General features: G+C 32.5%; 1 pseudogene; it reads left to right on the forward strand.

Moving 5' to 3' along the window:
- The first annotated feature begins 12697 nt into the window (after positions 1 to 12697).
- On the forward strand, positions 12698 to 13763 carry LOC141552822 (nucleoporin Nup43 pseudogene; annotated as a pseudogene).
- The last annotated feature ends 7404 nt before the right edge of the window (positions 13764 to 21167 follow it).

The following is a 21167-nucleotide window of genomic DNA, read 5'->3' on the forward strand; positions in this document are numbered from 1 at the left end:
TAATTAGATGGAACAATGTAAAGAAAGATATGAAAAAGGAAAGTTTGTACTGGGTATAGAGAGAATTCATAGACATTTAACAAATTCTGGATTACTAAATAGTTCAGTTTAACTTCAGTTAAGGAGAGTGATGGAAAGGTAAATTTGGGAACAAATTGTTGAAGGTTTTGAATGCCAAGCTAAGAAGCTTAGATTTTTTTGTAACCCGGTGATAAAGAGCTACTATTCGTTATAAGGTAAATCAGAGAGTGAGCTGAGCAACTAGATGTCACAGTGGATAGAATTAGGAAGTTGGGAATTAGGAAAACATCTTCCTGACTTCAAACCTGGCTTCAGACACTTACTAGATGTGTGACTTTGGTCAAGTCACTTGTTTGCCTCAGTTTCTTCATCTACAAATGGTCTGGAGAAGGAAGTGACAAACCATTGCAGTATCTTTGCCAAGAAAACCCCAAACAAGGTCACAAAAATTCAGGTAAGCTGAAAAACAACTCAACAACAATAGAGAGTGAGCACAGTACACATAATCACAGCTAGTATTCATGAAACAGAAAGATTATCAGAACCTGAACTAGGATGGTGGCAGGGGGAATAGAACTGAGAAGGAAGAAGGAAAGAATTGGGCACTGACTGAATGTACACATGAAGTAAGAAAGAGGGAAAAGTCAGAGACCACCTCTGATATTTCAGGTACCAGTGACCCACAATGTCATGCTTGTTTACACTCTCCAGTCTCCAATTCCAACATCCTGTAAATTATAGATTTAGAATTGAAATGAACCTAGAAGTCAGCTGATATAACACTATCATTCAACAGCTGAGAAAGCTGAAACTAAGAGGTTAACACAGATAGTAAATAGAATTATAATTCAAAGTTAGGTTTCTTTCCAACTAAGTGATTCAGTAAGTGGTCTAGGCATTCAGTAGATAGTGGTCTAGGCATTGAGTCAGGAAGTCTTGTTTCAGAGCAAACAAAGAGAGCTGAGTTTGCAAAGAGGAGACACTTGGATTTAATCTAAGGTTCACTTTCATTTGTAAAACTGGATAACAAAGTTTATGTCAACCTCACAAGGTTTTTAGGAGGATAAAACAAGATAATGTTAATCTTAAAAGAGCTATAGAAATGTATGTTATTATATTTACTTAGTAGTTAATAATTAAGAGAATTCTGCTGTATATTATTTAAATTTGTTCTCACAGTAAGTAGCTGAAATAATTACAATCAATGTTATTATCTCCATCTTATAAAACAATGGCTTATAAAACAAATGGTCACTTGAAAAATTAAATGACTCGCCCAAGATCATACAGCATGATCCAATCTAAGTTTTCAAAAGCTATGTATAGAATTCTTTACTATCATCTGATGCTTCATCTATTGTGACTATCTCCCAAATCATCTCTCTGCAGCTCATTTTGCCCCACCCAGATTTCCATAGTAATCCCCAAATATGGGTCATATTTAAGTCTCCACAGTCATTGGGTAAAAGGCCAAACCTCATGTGTAAACACTCATATAAACAATGTTAGGTATAGAACAATCTATTTGATCCTGCAAAATAAATGCTTGATGTGTTTTTTAGACATTCAATTTAGTTTCTTTCTTTCTTTCTTTCTTTCTTTCTTTCTTTCTTTCTTTCTTTCTTTCTTTCTTTCTTTCTTTCTTTCTCTTTCTTTCTTTCTTTCTTTCTTTCTCTTTCTTTCTTTCTCTTTCTTTCTCTTTCTTTCTTTCTTTCTTTCTTTCTTTCTTTCTTTCTTTCTTTCTTTCTTTCTTTCTTTCTTTCTTTCTTTCTTTCTTTCTTTCTTTCTTTCTTTCTTTCTTTCTTTCTTTCTTTCTTTCTTTCTTTCTTTCTTTCTTTCTTTCTTTCTTTCTTTCTTTCTTTCTATACAAGGGGTCTATGCAGCCTTCTAGCATTTCATTACTACTTTAAGGATGTGGACTTTCCTTGGAAAGGAAATGAGTGTGGAATTGCTAAGAGACAATCATTTTATATGTGGATGAATTTCTTTTTTAAAAAATTATAGCTTTTTATTTACAAGATATATGGATAGGTAATTTTTCAGCATTGACAATTGCAAAACCTTTTGTTCCAACTTTTTCCCTCCTTCCTGTCACCCCTACCCACAGATGGCAGATTGACCAACACATGTTAAATATGTTAAAATATAAGTTAAATACAATATATGTATACATGTCCAAACAATTATTTTGCTTTACAAAAGAATCAGACTTTGATATCGTGTACAATTAGCCTGTGAAGGAAATAAAAAATACAGGTGGACAAACATATAGGGATTGGGAATTCTATGTAGTGGTTCATAGTCATCTCCCAGAGTTCTTTCGCTGGGCATAACTGGTTCAATTTATTACTGCTCTATTGGAACTGACTTGGTTCATCTCATTGTTGAAGAGGACCACATCCATCAGAATTGATCATCATATAGTATTGTTGTTGAAGTATATAATGATCTCCTGGTTCTGCTCATTTCACTTAGCATCAGTTCATGTAAGTCTCTCCAGGTCTTTCTGAAATCATCTTGCTGGTCATTTCTTACAGAACAAAAATATTCCATAATATTCATATATATGTGGATGAATTTCAGAGAGAACTAGAGTGAGAATTTCACTTTCAGCCATTTTGCAATTCTTTTGAAGAACCCCAGACAATCTACACTACATCTTCAAGTAAAGATCAGAATCTCTCTTTCTGAATTCTGATTATGCATCATCCTCATCTACCTGATCAAATCATTGTCTTCCTCTCTGAATCTTACCCATTTTTTCATCTCCATTGACCTCAGCCCTTTCTCTCCTAAGCCTCTTTCCTCCTTCTTTTTTGCCATTGTGTCCTATAATACTTATGTATAATGTGAACAGACTTGCCTCATCTTTTCCTCTAATGTGCCTTCCATCACTGGCACTCACAGAATCCTACCTTCTCCAAGAAAATATTATAAATGATATCTATTCTCTATTGTCTCCCAAAACACTGGTTCCAAGAAGTAAAGTAGGCATACTCCTTTCTCTCCACTGTCACTTCTCTACTTGGATCTTACATCTCTTTTTAAAATTAATTTATTTTATATACATTGCTTTGTGAATCATGTTTGGAGAGAAAAATCAGAACAAAAGGGGGAAATTATGGGAGAGAAAAAGCAATCAGAAAAAAAGAAGTGAATATGTTGATTTATATTCAATCTCCATAGTTATTTTTCTGGATGCAGATGCCATTTTCTGTCCAAAGTCTATTGGGATTGCTTTGGATCACTGAGAAAAACCAAGTATTTTATAGCTGATTATTACATGTTCTTGCTGTTATTGTGTATAGTGTATTCCTGGTTGTGCTTGTTTCACTCAAGCATCAGTTCATGTTTTCATCATTTTTTATTGAACATTAATATTCCATTACCTTCATATATCACAGCTTATTCACCCATTCGCCAATTGATGGGCATCTACTCATTTTCCAATTCTTTGTTACCACAAAAAGAGCTGCTAAACATTTTTACACATATGGGTCCTTTTCCCTCCTTTATGATTTCCTTGGGATATAAATTCAGTAAGAGCACTGCTGGGTCAAAAGGTGTGCACAGTTTTATAGATCTTTGGGTATAGTTTCAAATTGCTCTCCACAATGGTTGGATCATTTCACCATTCTACCAACAATTCTTTAGTGTCCCACTTTTCCTCCATCCCTCTAATATTTATCATTATTTTTTCCTCTCATCTTAGCCAATCTGAGAGGTGTGAGGTGAAACCTGCGAGTTGTTTTAATGTGCATTTCTCTAATCAATAGTGATTTAGAGCATTTTTTCATTTGACTATAGATGGTTTTAATTTCATCTGAAAATTATCTGATCATATCCTTTGACCATTTATCAATTGGGGAATGACTTGTATTCTTATAAATTTGACATAATTCTTTATATATTTTAGAAATGAGACCTTTATCAGATTTTCCCCTAGCTTTATACTTCCTTTTAATCTTGCTTCTGTTGGTTTTGTTTGTGCAAACCCTTTTTAATTTAATGTAATCAAGATTGTCCATTTTGCCTTTCATAATGTTCTCTAGTTCTTTGGTCATAAAGTCCTCCCTTCTCCAAAGATCTAATAGATAAATTATCCTTTATTGTCCTAATTTGTTTATGGTATCATCTTCTTATGCCTAAATGATGTATCCATTTTGACCTTTTTTTGGTATGAGGTGTGAGATATATAGGTCTATGCAGAGTTTCTGACATATTATTTTCCAGTTTACACAGAAATTTTTTTGTCAGATAGTGAGTTCTTATTCTAGAAGCTGGAGTTTGGAGGTTTATCAAATACTAATAGGCCTTAATTATTGAGTCATGTGTATCTAATCTATTCCACTGAACCACCACTATTTCTTAACTAGTACTAAATGGTTTTGATAACTGCTACTTTATAATATCGTTTTTAGGTTGGTACTGCTAAGCCACCATCCTTTGTATTTTTTTTCATTAATTCTCTTAATTTTCTTGACCATTTGTCCTACCAGATGAATTTTGTTATTATTTTTTCTAGTTCTACAAACTAATTTTTTGGCAGTTTGATTGGTATGACACTAAACAAGTAGACCAATTTAGGCAGAATCATAATTTTTATTATATTAGCTCAGCTTACCGATGAGCAATTGATATATTTTTTTTAATTGTTCAAATCTGACTTTGTGTGAGAAGTGTTTTGTAATTGTGTTCATATAGTTTTGGGGTTTGTCTTGGCAGGTATTTTATTTTGTCTATAGTTATTTTAAATGGGATTTTTCTCTTTCTTACTGATGGGCTTTGTCAGTAATATATAGAAATGCTGATGATTTGTGTGGTTTATTTTATATTTCAAAACTTTGCTAAAGCTGTGAATTGTTTCTAATAGATTTTTGGATGATTTTTTAGGATTCTGTAAGTATATCATCATATCATCTGCAAAGAATGATATTGCAAAGATTTCCTTGTTGCCTATTCTAATTCTTTTATTTTCTTTTTCTTTTCTTATTGTTAAAGCCAACATTTCTAGTACAAAGTTGAATAATAATGGTGATAATGGGCATCCTTGATTCACCCCTAGTCTTTCTCCCTTATATCTTAAGGAGTTTATAACTGGCTCATATTCTTTCCACACCTAAACCCCTTTCATTTACACTAAGGCTCTGTCTTAGTTCCTCTTCTTCTCTCTCTCTTGGGGCTCTCATTTGTTCCTGTGAATTTAAATACCATTCATACACAGATGACTTGTAGACTTAGATAACTGACCAAAGTTCCAGTCCTACATCAGCAAGTGCTGATACCGAAACTATCTATTTCTAACTACATATACCCAAAGGTATGCCACACTCAGCATGTCCAAAACAGAAGAGAAGAAAGTTGGCTACCACATTGCATGCCACATAATCTTATATCTACTACATATATGTATTCCTCTCTATGAATGTGTTGTTTTACACACACACACACACACACACACACACACACACACACACATAATTTACACTTCTTGATTGCAAAAACTATGTTTTTATCTTTGAACCCCCAATCTAGAAGAGTGCTTGAAGCCTAGTATACAATAAATGCTTTGAGGGATAACTCTGCCTAAAGGTTTGACTCACAGAAGAAAACAAACGTGGGGTTGCTAGATATGCAGCTTCCTTTCCATTGGACCTGACCTATCTAAATAATTCAAAGTAATAATGGAGGTTTGTCCTCCACAATAACAATGGCTTAGGTTACTTATTCTCTTCCTCCAGGTTCAAGTAATTAGATTACGATTCTCCTTTCCAAGAGACTTTAGTTCAAGCTCCTTCACTACTTCAGAGCTGCCTTCAGTTGCTGTCCTTTGGTCTTTCCCTTCATCTAGGCACTTTCTATTCTCTAAAAATCTTGGATCCCTAAACTCTTAATGTTCTTCCATATAGTTTGCCAGGTCCAGGCTATTTCACTGTTCCAATTATCTTCAATTGCTGCCATTTCTGTTTTCAGGGGTCCAAATCCCACCACTTCTTGGGCTATATAGTTGAGAGGCATATTCATAATGTTCATAAATGTCATTAGCATCACCCAGGATAGTGGCGGGCTATGTGCATGCATAGATTTTACCACCTCATTCTTCATCCAGCCTGGCCTTTTCTCAGACCCCAAGTCAATTCCTAATTCTAGTCTAGTTCTGTCTCTCCAATTGTATATTCTGACGACTTGCAAAGAAATCTTAACTATCTTTTTATAGCTCTAGCTCAATGCTGAAACAATTACTCATCAGGAGAAAATGAATTCAATTCAAATGTGAATATTATACTCAATCACCTCAAATAAGTATCAATTAGGGTAGGCTTTTCTTCCACCTAGAAATGCAATCAACTCCAATTCCTTTATAATCAATCTCCAGAACATTTTTATTATACCATGATAAAAATCTTAAATAATGGTTTCATATTTTTATTGTCTTCAGATGGCTAGTCTTCCCAGAAACAATGAACATTAGAAGAAGAATTAAGGTTGGATGAGAGAAAGGAAAAGATCTTCCAAAAAAGTTTTGGATGCTCTGAAATGGAAATTTCCTACATTTCTCTGAATAAGAATCATATATGAAAGTCCAATTCTTTTTGTGCAGCAAAACAACTGTTTGGGCATGTATACATATATTGTATTTAATTTATACTCTAACATATTTAACATGTATTGGTCAATCTGCCATCTTGGTGGGGGGAAAGGAGGGGAAAAATTAGAACAAAAGGTTTGGCAACTGTCAATGTTGTAAAATTACCCATGCATATATCTGGTAAATAAAAACTATTAAAAAAATAAGTATCATATATGTTTGTTAAATATTTTCTTCAAAGTATAATCTTTTGCATTATTTATGTGGTCCTTTTTTATTCTCTTGAATTAAATTAACATTAAAATTAAAAGATTTAAGATTAAAAGACTTTATAAAAGCTCTTAAATTATGTGATTTCCCCTTTTTGCTATTAATGTAATTAATATGAACAATTATTGCATTTATTGTTTTATTATCACTTCTGGTTGTCTTTCTAAAATGACTAGAAACATAAAAGTGCCAGATTCACACTTCCGGTTGACAATTTTGTAGATCATTAATAGAGTAGGCAAGATTAGGAAGAGGTCAATTGCTAGGGAAATCCTTTTTTCTGGGTTGGTAAATGGTGAAGGACGGAGTACACAGGAAGATGCATCAGGACATGGGCTACAGCAAAGATGCTTCTTAGACCATAAAAAGGTTACAGAATGAGTGTTTGTAGAAGTCTTTCAGAGGCTATTTTTGTGAACCTCCTTTGGACATCTCACTCTTGCCTATCACATTTTTCTTGCTGTTGGAATAGAAAAAGGCTTTGATAGCGATATTTTTTCTATAATTTTTCTAGTATACTAGACTGTGTTTGTGTATGTGTATTCAAATAAGCAAAATGTCAAATTCAATTAAAGTTTTTTTTCCTCCAGAAAGCAATATTCATAGAGAAAATTTAATTTTAATTTCTGTCTCAAAGTGATACATGCTTGCTAATTTCTTTCCTCTCCTCTTTTTTGAATTTAACAACAATTATACTCAACAACAAAAAGTTCTTCCTCCTCCTAAACCATAATGGACCGAGATCTCTTCAAGTAAACACGAACTTGATTTATGCATGGAAAAGATAATGTCTTTATTGATTTTTTCTGCCTACTCCTTGGCAAATACTTCCTATCACGTTATAGTTAGGCATGAGTCACTCATATTTAGTCAAAGGAGCATATTCTTTCCCGATAAATGAGTGTAAAGATTTCCAGATAACAAAATTTGCTAATGCAAAAGAAGTTGAATTATTCTCCTATCCCACTCTAAGATTCCATGGCATTTTTCTCCACCCTCCCCCACCCCTACCTCCAGAAACATTTTAGGATTAATTCGAATATTTAGAAATAGAGTTCTTTTGCTTTCTGTGGTTCATCAGCTTCATAGAGAAAACAAAACAAAACAAAGCAAAACCTCAAGATCGTTGACCAGTAAATTGAACTATATTTTCTGACTCAAATTTCTAAAAATTTTGATATTTTGTATTTATTTATTATTTCTCGCCATCCTCTACCCTCCATCCAAGTAGCCATCTCTTATTTTTTAAGACTAATTTCTAAAATATTTCTAAACCACATAGCAAGCAAATTTGATAGTATTTTCTTTGTCCACCTCCATACCTACAAAGAAGGAAGGTAAAAGACTTTTTCATATCTCTTCATCAGAGTCAGATTTGGTCATTATATTTGGCCTTCAGTTTCTTTCTTTCTTCCTTTCCTAAAGGCAATTGGGATTAAGTAATGTGTTCAGGATTACACAGCAAATTAGTGTTTAAGGTCAAATTTGAATTTAGGTCCTCTTGATTTCAAGACAGTGCTCTATCCACAAGATTATCAGAACAAAAATATAGGGAATTTAAATAGCTATAATTCAGAATAATGAACTGAACAAGTTATGAATAAATTCCCAAGAGGGAAAAATGCAGGACTAATGGATTTACAATTAAAATCTAATATTCAAAAAATAATTACCTTAAATTTCACTAAAATTACTTGCAAAAATCAGAGTCCTTCTATAAGATAAATATGGTTCATATCATAAACTCAGGAGAGATATCAGACAAATAAAATTATTATAGACCAATATCCATAATGAATATTATTACAAAAATATCGACCAAAGTATTAGTAAAGAGGCCACAGAAACACAATAAAATGATTATATACTTTGAAAAGCTTGGCTTTAGACCAGGGTTAGTTCAATGTAATAAAACAATAAATGTAGTAATTGTTCATATTAATTATATTAATAGCAAAAGGGGAAATCACATAATTTAAGAGCTTTTATAAAGTCGTTTAATCTTAAATTTTTAAATTTTGATGTTAATTTAATTTTAATGTTAAAAATACTAGAAATCTGGAGCAGTTAGGTGGTTCAGTGGATAAAGCACCAGTCCTGAAGTCAGGAAGACCTGCGTTCAAATGTGATGTCAGACACTTAACACTTCCTAGCTATGTGATTCTGGGCAAGTTACTTAACCCTAATTGCCTCAGTTAAAAAGAAAGAATTTAAAAAATACTAGAAACCATAAGAACAAATGACCTTTCATTAATATGGTAAACAGTATTCATTTAAAACAAATTTCAAAACACTCTACAATCACAATTTAGCATAGTCTGTAATGAAGAAAGATGAATCCTTTTCAATAAATCAGGAATTAAATAAGGATGCTCATTGTTACCAATATTATTTGAGATCATTCTAAAAACATTAACTAATTAACTGAAATATTAATAATCAGCAATACCTTTATTATATAATAAAAAACTTGAGGGAATAAACTTAAGCAGAAAAGTAACATTCTATGTAATAATAGACATTATAAATTATGTATAATTATTATCTCTTTCTTAGCTTTTAAAGATAATGTGATAATTTACTTAGAGAACCCTGGAGATTAAAAAAGCAATAGGAATAATTAGTACTGTTATTAAAGTGGTAAAATATGAAATAAAGTCATAAGAATCATTAAGCTTTGGATTCATTGTCATCAAAAATCAGCTTCCTAGAAAAAGAATTTCCATTCACAATTATTACAGAATATATAAAATATCTGGCAGTCTATTTACTAAGACATACACAGATATATATATGAACACAACTATAAAACACTTTTATATAAAGGAAGACAAATAATTGGACATGAATTAGCCACTCTAGTTAGTTATGATAATATAACTTATATAGATTAATTTACATATTCAATGTCATACCATCCAAAGTGCCAAAGAATTACTATAAAAAAAAACTAAACAAAATTCATCCAATGGAATAAAAGGTCAAGAATTTCAAGGGAAAAAAAAGTTTAGTGGGAAGGGACTAAGGCCTAGAAATATCAGGTCTCAAACTATACTACAAAATAGTAATCCTCAAAATAATTTGGTATAAACTCAAGAGTAGAAAAGTTGGTCAATGAAACAGGTTAACTTTATATGAGTCAGAAGTAATTAAATATAGCATTGGGCCTAATAAAACCAAGGACTCTACTGAAATAAGGAATCACTATTCAATAAAAACTGCTAGGAAATCTAGATACCAATCTGGCAGAAAATAAGCTTAGATCAATATATATACTACAATAAACTCTAGATGAATACAAGAGTTGGGTATAAAAGTTCAGATCACTGACACTGTAGAGGAGAATGGAAGGAGATGCTTTTCCTCTACTATGGATGATCAAAAAGTAATTAACCATATAAGGGATAGTGAAGATCCCAAGAGATAAAATTAAATATTTTATTACATAAAATTGAAAAGGTTTTTCACAAATAAAATCATTTCAGTTAGAATTAGAAGGGAAACAATTAATTGGAGAAAATATTTTAGCAAATTTCTCTGGTGAAGGCCATATATCCAAGATATATAGAAAATTAATGCAAATACATCAGAATAATAATCATTCTTTAATAGTTTAATGGTCAAGGGGTATAAATAGGCAGTTTTTAAGGGAAGAATTTCATATTATCAATAACCATTTAAAGAAAAATTATGTAAATCATTAATAATAAGAGGGATTAAATTAAAATAACTTCAAGGTTCTACCTTACACCATCAGCTTAGCAAAGATGACCAAAAAAGATCATGGAAATTTGTTGAAAAGGCTATTGAAGACACTGAAGAGAAAGTATGGAGAAACCAATGCATTGTTGGTAGAAGTAAAAATTGGTTCAACCATTCTGTAGAACAATTTTGAGTTACATTTTTTAAAAGTCACAAAATTATGCGCATACACACACACATATATCAATCATCAATCAACAACGGGTCCTCTAAGGAACCATTCAATACTAAATCAATGAGCTTATGATCCTAATACAAAACAGTGTTTTACTTTTAGCCTGGAATCAATTAAAGTAATAAAGCCATTAAAAAAATAAGCTTTACCCTGAGTTTTCCTCTATTCATTAATACTCCCATTCTCATGCATCTGCTTTTTCTATTCAGAGGACACAATCAATTCAAAACTAAGACATTTAATAAAATTACATAATAAGAAAAGTGGCAATAGACCATTTCTTGCCAAATCCTACATATTCTTCAAATGCTATTTACATCACCATTGGGAAAAGTAGACAAGCCTGAAGATGCTTCATGAGGGAACACATGTATGGAAGAACAGCTCCACTGATGTTGGACAGCATATTGCCTGGTGATGTTGATTTCATGGGTTGCTTTTTTGCTACCAACATCTTAGTTTTATTTCTTCATAACACCAGTGAGGCACCTCTGTTTCAACTAGCTAGAATGGATTAAATAGTGTTTTCCCTGTTAAGGGAAGGCGGAGAGCTTTTTAGTTGAGAATTTGAAGCCAAGGACTAGCCACTATCATTCAGACAAGAAAAGTCAAGTGAGAGTGACTACAGTCTTTTCTCTTATCCTCCTCTCTGGGACTGAATTGAAATCCATTGAGATCAAAGAAATTAGCACTGGAAATTTCTAAGATCTTTTTCTATGTAAGTAAATTTGAGCCAAAATAAAAACTAGGTGGAGACCAGGTCTTTATTTTCTACCCACCTGGTTCACATTTATTATGCATCAGCAAATGTCTTTAGCTTTGATTCTCTATTTGGCCCCTTGAAAATTTTCACTAACTCCCTAGTTTCTTACCACATTGAAACAATTCTAATGCCAGAAAATTATATGGGGTATACTGAATATCTCTAGGGATCCACCATTTAAGCAATGTAAATCAATAATTAGCCTGATTGCTATCAAATATTCAGTTCAATATACATGTGTATAACTAAGGCATGACTGTCACATAAAAACTGCTTCTAGCTGGCATTATTGCATGTGACCAGCATAACACATGGCATATAATTAATAGAATACATATATATAACAACACGACATATAGTAAAGTAATGAAACAAAAGATCACAGAACATATGCCATTCTATAACAGTATTGCATATAGTAACCAAATTTTGTCACCTGCAGAAATATATTACAATAATATATGCAAAACATTGCATATTTGCATATATAACAAGAAAGATTACAACATCGAGAAAAGTATATTGCTTAGTGCTTGCATCTAAGAGTTGCCACATATGTTCTCTGGTGATACAGATCTGATAATGATAGGAAATAAGACACTCAGATCATTCAATAATTAATAAAAGGGGATTTACTTAACCATTCTTAGCAAGAAAAGGATATCCAATGAAGAAATATATTGTGAATACTAGTAGCTGTTTTATACTCAGGTGACCAAGATAATAGGACATTAATTTAATTAGTTTCCTGAATCAATCAAGTCTCAAGGAGGGATTCAAGATCTTTTAAGGAAAAACTAGCATAATGTACAAAGGAGGGAAGGTCATGCTGTTTTTTAGCTCTGAGCTCTGTTCTCTGAGTATCCCATAATTGGATTATGGTTTCAGCTTTTCCCACCTTATGGTCATCTGAAAAGACACAATGGATGTTTGTTACCAGGACCTTTATCAATGAATTTTCTTACCCTTCATCAGGTAGCAATTCCTCATATTAGGAATCATACTCTGTTTTTTCTTCAGTATGATACACCTTCTGCAACTGCCAAATGGATTCTTCTAGGAATCAGTTCACTAATTCTCTATTGCATTAAGTTATGGTGATCTATGCTATGCTATTATGGAGCTCTATGCTAAGATTTTATTTCAGAAAGTCAACAAAACCCAATGTAGCTCATTCCTTCTGGGAGCCTGTAGCCCACAGAGACCTTTGTTATGAGATTTTGGAATAATGAAGAAAATAGTATTTGTCTATGGTGTATTAGATATTTTGGTAGCTTTAGCTTTTGTGAAAGGTTTGAAGGTGACCATTAGTTATAAGGTGACATTCAACACTGAACAATAGACTTGCAATTTTTTGATCAGGAAATCATAGTTATTTCATCAATAATCAGTGGTGTTAAGTAGAAACAAATAGTACATAAGAATCCTTGTGGGACACATATGGATTTAGAAAACCACATGTTAGTATGACATATGTTTTGAATTTTTATTTATTTTGTTAAATATCTCCCAATTATATTTTAATCTAGTTAGGTGGCACTTGGGAATGTTACTGGCCACAGGAAGCCTATAAGCGTTTTGTTTGACATCTCTCCCAGGATATGTAACAATTTTTCTTCACCATCAAAATAATAACACTCTCAGAAAAGCAAAAATTGACAAGAGACCACTATTACATTCATCCAGGCAGCTCTTGCCATAGGGAGGCAGGAGATACAATTATTGTGAGTAATAATCCATGAATTGTAACTCTTGAAGATGTTGGGAAAAGTCTCTTCAAAACCAACTTTAAAAATCGTATGGACTATAGTTAAAGCAGTCAGTAGTATATTCCTTGTAGTGACCTTTCTTCCAACTCCTGAGATTTTCACAGTAGATTCAATTGGACAGTTAAAGATAGGGAATTTCAGACAGCAAGGAAATGAACTCTCTCAGATAATATCACTGACTGGCAACAGAGCTCCACTCCACTGTGTTGACAGACATTCCAATCAACAACACATTGTTTGTGGTCAAGATGGAATGCTGAGCATTCGAGATGTTAGACAAGGTAGCAGCATACCAGCATCTCACTGAAGGCTCATGAAGCTAAAATGTGAGACCAGCTGTTTAATTGTTCTGGAAATGAATCCCTTTGTCACTGGGGTGCCTCCATAGACCTTCCTGAAAAATCCTTTCACTAATGTGGAAGTAGTACATCATTATTTAATACTAAAAGTAATCGATTGAATGTTATCCAATTCCTGGCCCGGTAGCCATCTTGCAGAAGACTGTATTGAGATTACTAGCTCACTGCCAAACAAAACATTGTCTAAGATTGATTTTGACGTTTTAGGACCTTGAAAACTTTTCTCATAAAAATATGAATACAAAGTCCCATTTCAGAGTTTGATTTGCCTCTATTTTAATAGTACTGAGCTTTTGAATCCCAAAATTATGGATACAATTTTCATTAGAAACCTTCATTTTTTAAAGAGAAGAATCATCAAAAATGAAAGGACAATTTTACATTTTGATAGTTGTATGTGCCTGTTATTTAGCTGTAAGACTTGGTATCTCATTGTAGAAAAATTTGAACATTTCAGATTGCTAAAGACATCTTTGAGCTGCTATTATATGTTTTAAGAATCTCAAACATGTTAAACTTAGCTATAATCATCTATGAATTACATTTGCTAATGCTTAAGAAGCAATCATGAAATGGATAAGTTGATTTTCTAAAGTGTTCAGATGTAAAGACTTGGCATTGTAAGAAAAATGAGAGCAACACAGAACACAGAACAAAAAGGTCATCCCTTGTGCTATCTTTTCCCAATTTAAAGCCCCTCTGCTCCCTTTCTTGTTGGTGTATTTGAAAGAAACATTCAACAAATATTCATCAAATTCTTACTGTAGCAAAGGCACAAAACTAAGTTGATACTAACAAACCAATTCTAATAATAGAGTAATGTTTCTTTGCAATGATGGTGAACAGTCTATCAGTTTCGTTTTCTCTCATTAGTCACTGGCCAAAAAGATCTCTTATTTTATCAACTCTTATACATCCTTAATAATTTATTTCCTTCTATCCAAATTCTGTTCCCCTAAATTAAATGAGTTATTTTTGCTTTCTGAAAAGAACAAAAAATGTCAATTAGAACAATTGAAATAAATATTATCTTCCTAGACTTCAAGTGTGAAATGTCAACATTTTTAAAAATAAGAAAAGATTCTAATTTCCTTAATGATGCTTTTAAACTAAATATTTTCATATACCTAGAACAAAAAATTATTTTTGGTTGAAAACTTTTAAATTATGTTGTGAAAATTTTTTGGAATTTTCAAATATTGATTATAAATATTTTTCTTACAATGCCTTAGTTAATTTAAAAGCTTTCTAATCCCTAGTTAGGTATATACATACATATATATATATATATATATATATATATATGTGTGTGTGTGTGTATATATATATGTATACATTATATATATATACACATGTATGCATATATAAAACATATACACATATCTATGTATATACTGGATAAAATAGTCACTAGCCATTGAAAAGCAATGTCACAGAATCATAAAAACATATAATTTAAAAAGCTATAAGGAGCCTTAGAGGAAATGTGATTTAACCTCTACCTGAAAGGAATGTCTAGTATAAAATACCTGATAAGAAAACATCTAAAATCTGTTTCAAATTTTCTAATAAAAGGGAAACCACTACTTCTCAAAAGCATTTCATTTGTAGCTCTAGGTTTTAGAAAATTTGTGGGGGTTTTTGCTGTTTTTACTTACATTGAGCCTAAATTTGCCATTTCCTCCATTGCTATTGGTTCTGCCCCATGGGGCCAAGTAGAACACATTTGATTTCTCCTCCAGCAAATGGCCATTTCAATATTTGAAAATAGCAATTATGGCCCACCATGAAGTTAAGAAATATCTAATTGCTTCAAGTGATTCTCATGTAACATGGACTCTAGGCCCTTTACCATCATCTTTGTCCTCCTCCGAATGCCCCCCCCCCCAGCTTATTAAGGTTTTTTTTTTTAATGGTACTGAAAACTAACCTGTGTACTGTGATCCCATATGAGTCACATAACTGACTGTGGGGGTCGGGGAAAATTTGGCATTAGTAAAAGGTATCAAATATTCTGCTAAGATTTAATTCTTTATGTAAAAATAAACAAACACATCCATTATATTGGTATGCAAATTTGATTTCATCTTTAATAAATGGTAAAATTATATGCATACCAAATAATTATTTTAAAATAATTTTTTTTATGATTTATTACCAGTAAATGTTTGATTTGTGTGTTATTTTATATACCTACATACTCAGGATCATGCAAAAATTTCTCTGGCAAAAAAAGGTCATGAATGGAAAAAGTTTAAAAAAACCCTAGTCTAAAGTGCAAACCAGTTCTCACCCCTTTATTCCTGGAAGTTGTGGCTCTCTTAATGTTACTCAAGCTTTCACTAACTGTGTTATGGCCGCATTATACTGTTGATTGATGCTGAGTTTACAATCCACTAAGGCTCCCAAGATCTTTTTCCTGTAGTTCATCTTATAATTGTAAAATTGATTTTTTTGAAGCCAAGTGTAACACTATATTTATCTCTTTTGCATTTCATTGTATTAGCACTAGCCAAGTGCTGATTGTCACAGTATTTTTGGGTCCTGAAGACCATTGTGTTAACTCTCCCTTCCACCCTTGGGTCATCTACAAATAAGAACATTGTTCTTCTTTTACTTGACCCAGGCTTTTAGGTGATACAATGGTAAGAGTACTCTGCAGGAAAACCCAATTTCAAATACAGCCTCAGAAACTTTTTTAGCTGTGTGATTTGGGGCAAGTTATTTAATTCTGTTTAATTCAGAATCCTCAATTGTATAATAGGAATAACAGCAAAAACATCTCTCTACAGGGTTTTTATGAGGATGAAATGGGATATTTATGAAATGCTATTTTTATCATGTACATGCATACATGCATGCACAAATATGTACGCACATGTAGTTAACAATACTCTGGCACCCGTTTTCATATATTTTGGCCAAAAGGAAAATCCTACCCTATCCTTGCCTTATGCAAAGTGTCCTTTCATGTACAAATTACTTGTAACAAGTAATAATTTTAACATGGTTTGATTTTGTGATATCAGTGGTCATGCATGTATGCTTTTACTGACATTGGTTTGATTCATGACATCTGAACTTGGCTATATAAAATTAAATTGAGCTGATTTCTTTATCTTGATAATTGGTTAGTTGGTTAATTTTATGCCAATCATATGTTTCACTGCTCTTTTGTTGTTTTAAATTTTTTTAGTTTTGAAGAATGGATACTCTTAAGAAATATGCAAAAATTGCAATCCTTAAAAAAATTGTAAAATTCTTAAACAATTCAATGATTGTTAGGGATATAGTAGTTGTTGGTAAAGAAAGAAATTTCAAAAATTTCCATTTCAAACATTTCAAAATTCAGGCAAGTAATAAAATAATATTTTTGTTATCTGGGTTTCTCCTCTTCATATAAAACATCCATCCACACATATTCTAAGAATTTTTTAAAAATTTCCAGTGGGACTAGAAGTCTTGTTCCCATTGAGGGAATGAAAAACTCTGATATATATATTGACATAGTAAGAAGTGGGATTATTTGGAATTATAGAAGCTTCCAAATGAAGATGGAATGTCACAATACAACCAACTTACACAGGGTTAAGAAATGTATCCAAGAGCTGGAGAAAAACATGCCTTGATTGTCTGGATGGGAATTACCCTTATGTAAGTCTCATTGAAAACCTATGAACTATGTAATAAAAGTAAGACTTGGAGTAATGGATTGATCATAAAAAGCATGCTGACTATCCAATATGATACAAATCAACAACTATTTATTAAGAACCTATTATGTACGGGTATAGATAGTGAATAAAATGCCTGTTGTCAAGAAGATTCACTTCTGGATTAAAATCTAGTCTTGTACACTTACTAGCTATATAATCCTGAGCAAGTCACTTAATGCTTTTTGCTTCAGTTTCCCCATCTGTAAAATGATCTGGAGAAAAAAAATGGCAAACCACCCCAGTTCTTTTGACCACAAAACCCCAAATAGAGTCACAGGACTGAAACACAACAATAATGTGCTAGTCACTATGCTAAGTGCTGAGCACAAGTCAGTTTTCATGATAAAAATTAATTATCATAAATCAAAATCTTGTGAATTCAAGGACAATTTGTATAAAAACAGATGGTTATACTAACAAAAAAGAATATATTGCCTATTTTTAAACTCTAGATAGAAAAAGTCCTAAAGTTTGTTATATGTTAATGAATTTAGTTATTTTACTTTATCCTTTTTATTTTGTATATCACTGAAGGTAATAAGTAGGCCTTTTGTGATATTTTAAGAACAGAAGAGAATTAACCAGAATCTAAAGTTTTCAAGAGTAGCCATGTCTTCTTAGCTAAACGTGTGGCTCTTACAGAGAGCTTAATGAAAATGGAATCATGGAAAAAATGAGTACCCAGCTTGGAGCCAAGAAAGCTTGATGCTTCTCCTTGCTTTTCTGCTAGTTAGTTATATGATCTCAAACAAGTCATTTCACACCTCTTAAACTATTGGCATTAGATAATCTCCAATCCTTCTCAAATTCTATGATTTTGATTGTTTAAACATAAAAGAAACTCTTCTTTTACATAAGTGCTATAGTCACTTAGAATAGACAGACTAAGCAGATCTGTTGCCCACTTTTATCATCCTATATTTATGATTCTCTTGCTAAGAAAAAATTAAAAAATAGCAATGATTGCACAATGTTGCTGGTTGGCCAGAAATATACAATTATCTGACTCCAATATTGTTGTATCTGCCCTTGATAAGCTAATTTGAAGATTACTATCTCCCTCTTCTTGTTTTAATATGGCCTTTCATATAAAAGTCATTCCCTAATGGGAATGACTTTTATATGAAAACTGTATAACTTTCCCAACTAACTTGTGAGAGATTTCACTCAATTGAAAAGATGGGATCATTCCTCAAAAAAAGCACTCAAAATAACAATAAATATCAAATGTAATCCAGGCTTTATTTCACCTCATAAAAAATGCAAAGCAATACAAAGTACTCACAGTAATCCATAAATAGTTGATATAATTCTCTCCTAGGCATTAAGTCAAATATTTTTCCCCAGATTTCTAAAAAGGTCGGTAGACTTATGGTCCTAAGGGTCTAGACCACACAGTAAAAGCAAATTTATTACTAAAGAGGCAGCACTCCAAACATTATGATGACTCATAGCTTAACTCCAGAAACTTAAACAAGGCCTCCAGCCTTAAAGGCTTGGACTCTCCTAAACTCTAAAAAGAAAGGACCTTAAGATTACTAGATTAACAATATCTTTCCCATTGAATCTGCATTATCAGAGGTGCAAGCAACCCTTCCCACCCCTCAACATGCAACTCACAATATTCCTGAGTATTGCACAAATCAGATTAAAATGTAGTTACTATCTGATTTTAATTAAATGTGAATTTAATGTTACTAAAAATAAATATGCAATTTTCTAAGTTAATATATGTTTAGAAGAATTGTACATGTTTAACCTATTTTGGATTGTGGGATCTACCTTGGATCAGGATCTTCCTTGATGTCTAGGGAATGGGAAAGGGGGGAGGGAAGGGAAAAAAAAGTACAAGGTTTTGAAAAGGTGAATGTTGAAAACTATTTGCATGTATTTGGAAAAATAAAAGTTATTATAAAAAAAGAAAAAGAATGTCAGTTTCTTGAGGGCAGGAACTAGATTTCTTTCCTTCTTGTATTTGTATGCTTAGTGCTTAATGGCAGATAGTAAATGCTCAATAAATGCTGGTTGACTTGACTAGATCACAGTCTGTAGATAGATGTATTAGTCTAGTGATACAAAGATTAAAAAGAAAAAAGCTATTTCCAAGAAAGTAATAGCCTGGTAAATAGATATTGTATGTGTATAAAAAACTATGGTTATCATTTAGAATGTGAAAAATTCATGTGAGAGATAAAATGGAGGGAATATTAGAGAAGGATGGGATAATTTTAGCTAGGATATTAAGGATATTCTGATGAAAGTAGTAGCACCTGGGTTGGGCCTTAAAGGAGGATTTCATAAACCAAAACTAAGAGACTCTAATAAGACCAACTCTAATAAGACCTAGGCTACCACACCCTGCTTAGAGAGAGATTGATAACTCACAGGCAGCCTCAACAAGGCAAAGGAGTATGACAGAATATATCAGATCTTTGTGGATCCTAAGTCTGCACTTGCATGAAATAAGGAGAGTTTTATTGGTCAAACCATTTCACTTAAAAAGAAGTGCATTTACTAAATAAGAACATTTCTTGATTGAATCAATCAGAATTGAATACTGAGACTGTGCCTTTCTTGAATCAGTCAAAGCCATTGCCTGAGAGATGTGGTCAGGCCCTGAAGAATGTATATAAAAAGGAGTAGCTGTATCAGATAGAGAGAGGAAGAGGTTGGCCAAGAACCAGTAGCTCAGTCAACCAGGTAAAGCAGAATGACAAGAGAGGATTGAATTTGAGCAAAGATTTAAGAACTATAAAAAGTCTAAAAATTAGAATTATTGTATATTAATAAATTTGATTTTTTTTTAAAGTTCATATCCCCTGTGGTGAAATGATTGAGTTCTGGATTTAAACTGTGCCTTTAAACACTAACTATACTACTGAATGCAAGTATTCTAATCTCTGAGCTGGTTTCTTCATTTGTGAAAGTGGATAACAATGCCTCTAGGATCTACCTGAGGGCTGTAAAGCTCAAATGAATCATTTATTAAATACTTTGCAGTGAAAGTTCTACTTGAATATTAGTTATAATGATTTTCTCATGACCTTTACCTTTATGGGCTTCAGTTTTCTCATCTGAAAAATGGGAATGTTAGACTATATAGATGATCTCTTTCCAGCTCTACATGTTATTATCCAAGATAACATTTAGATCTGCTGAAAGTTTACTATGGAAATCAACATATCTAATATTACTGAAGCGGTAACAGTCTCCTTCCTATCTACTCCCATCCTTCACTAAAATTTTCAATCACTTCTCCCCACAAAAATACAAGATGGTCAATGGAAAAAAACAACTATACAGAAGAGGGAGCTGTATTCCAAAGGAGGGAGAGAACAGGTATTTATTAAGCTTATATTATGTACCAGATACTGTGGTAAGTGCTTTTGAAAATATTTTCTCATTTGACTTTCACAACAACTATGTCATTATTTAACTTTATAACTAAGAAAACTGATGCAGAAAGAGATTAAGAGATTTGACCAGGGTCACACAACTAATAAATGTTCTAAGATCAGATTTAAACTCAATCTTCTTGACTATAGTTCAGCACTCTCTACTATATTACTTAGCCTCATGGAGGCTCCATCCAGAGGAGGGCCATTAGCCCATCTTTAGCTACCACAATCATAAGGACCTAAAACAACTTCAGATTGTATTGTAAAACCTAGACCCACTGGACATTATTTTTCAGAAGATTCAATTTTGGAATTATTTATATTCCTAGATATCATAATCAATCA

The sequence above is a fragment of the Sminthopsis crassicaudata genome, chromosome 2, assembly GCF_048593235.1.
Source record: "Sminthopsis crassicaudata isolate SCR6 chromosome 2, ASM4859323v1, whole genome shotgun sequence".
Taxonomy (NCBI): domain Eukaryota; kingdom Metazoa; phylum Chordata; class Mammalia; order Dasyuromorphia; family Dasyuridae; genus Sminthopsis; species Sminthopsis crassicaudata.